Source organism: Symphodus melops (assembly GCF_947650265.1).
Source record: "Symphodus melops genome assembly, chromosome: 2".
Taxonomy (NCBI): Eukaryota; Metazoa; Chordata; class Actinopteri; order Labriformes; family Labridae; genus Symphodus; species Symphodus melops.
Window position 1 is genome coordinate 16,015,409 of NC_136692.1, and position 1,600 is coordinate 16,017,008.

The 1,600-nt window shown below is 36.8% G+C and overlaps 1 long non-coding RNA gene across 1 annotated transcript; it reads left to right on the top strand.

Moving 5' to 3' along the window:
* Window positions 1–745: 745 nt before the first annotated feature.
* LOC306842063 lies at window positions 746–1,353 on the top strand. Its single transcript, XR_013781665.1, has 2 exons — window positions 746–946; window positions 1,034–1,353. It is a non-coding gene; the product is annotated as an uncharacterized lncRNA (long non-coding RNA).
* The last annotated feature ends 247 nt before the right edge of the window (window positions 1,354–1,600 follow it).

Sequence of the window (1,600 nt, forward strand, 5' to 3'; positions counted from 1 at the left end):
AGATTTCTGACGCGTTGTTTTTGAATTTCCATCTTGTGCTGTCATAGAACCACTGTGTACTTTCCTGTAGTCTGGGCTATCACAATTCCAAATCTAAGCTAAAAATTGGCAATTTAAAATCTTAGGCTGCATTTAAAACATATGCTCAAAAGCTTTTTTTGAAAAATGCTCGTTAACGCATGAAAACAGACAAGACAACGCGCACCAATACACTGGGGGCGACCGTCCATGGCGAGGTCTCAATGGACTCGAGATCATCCAGACTATGATTGAAGTTATTCCCTATACATTCGAGAATTCAAACATGGAAACCAATAAGTAACTACTAAGTAACCATTAAGTACCCCTTAAGGTGAGACGCGGCAGGCAAAAACCTCAATTTCGAGATTTTAGGCTAATTCACTCCCTAAACATGTAATCTTTCAAACTACCATAAAGAAAATATCCAAATAATACATATGTTAATATTTAAATACATTTTGTCTGATCGCAGCATTTGATTTCTTGTAAATTTGCCTGAAAGTGCACGTCACGGGACATGCTGTGTAACGGCTGCTCTCTCATGCCCGTCATGACAGATATCTCTGTAAAGCTTTTTCTCTCCTGCACAATGCTATGTAATCCAAATAAGGACACTTCCAGCAACCAATTGAGAACATTTAAAGGGAAGTTTAATGCTAAGAATGTAATCTCATTGGCTTGTGTAGGTTTCTGATATTGTGATTTGTTTGACGCAGACACCACTAAGTCACCATTGAACTCTTTCTGACAAAAAAGTACATGTTCTAATTTTCAAAATGACAATACGAGTGTGTATGGAGGGGCTGATTGGTGCAATATGATAACTTTCATTCGATGAATTTAAGTGGTCAAGTGATTCACGCTTTCCTTCTTCACAACAGGCAAAGCAAACCACACCATTGTCTCGAGTCCAAAAACTATAAATGTAAGAAAGTTTGTCGCCATATGATCTGTGCAGAGTAATGTTTCCAGTTTGTTTTTAAAATCTCTTTAGGTTTTTGTGTTTTACCAGGTGGGGATAGAGAACAAGCCTCAAGGGATTTGCTTCTACTTAGTTTACTCACACTGCCTGGAGTTGAAAGACTTGTTGCTGCCAGCCAGATACCAGAAACCTGCCATGGCAAGGGATGTTAGCAGATGTGCTAAGCTGAAGCCTTTGGTAACCTGATGGCATGATTCAGTGTATCTGTATTATCTTTAACCTTTATATTTTATTAGTTAGTAATGTCATTTTGACATTCTTATAAGAGCTGTTTTGTTTGCCTTTGGTTAAAATGAGTGTTCCAATTTGTATTCTCTTGAAATAGTTTCAATAAATAATGTATTATCTTGTTCCTTAAGTTCTTTTTTCCCCCCCATACTTCGTGCTCTTAAGATCATAATCTAAATACATTAAATTTATTCAGAGTGCTAAAACGTGAACATATTTCCAAAAACATCATTATGTACTTGGTGTGTTTGCACTAAGGTGATTATTTTGCATCAATGTTCTTATCCAACAGAATCTTTAAATTGCTGTAATGAACCTCCCGAGTTCTGTTCTGACAAGAATTACTGTCTTAAAAACAGTGCTTAGAGG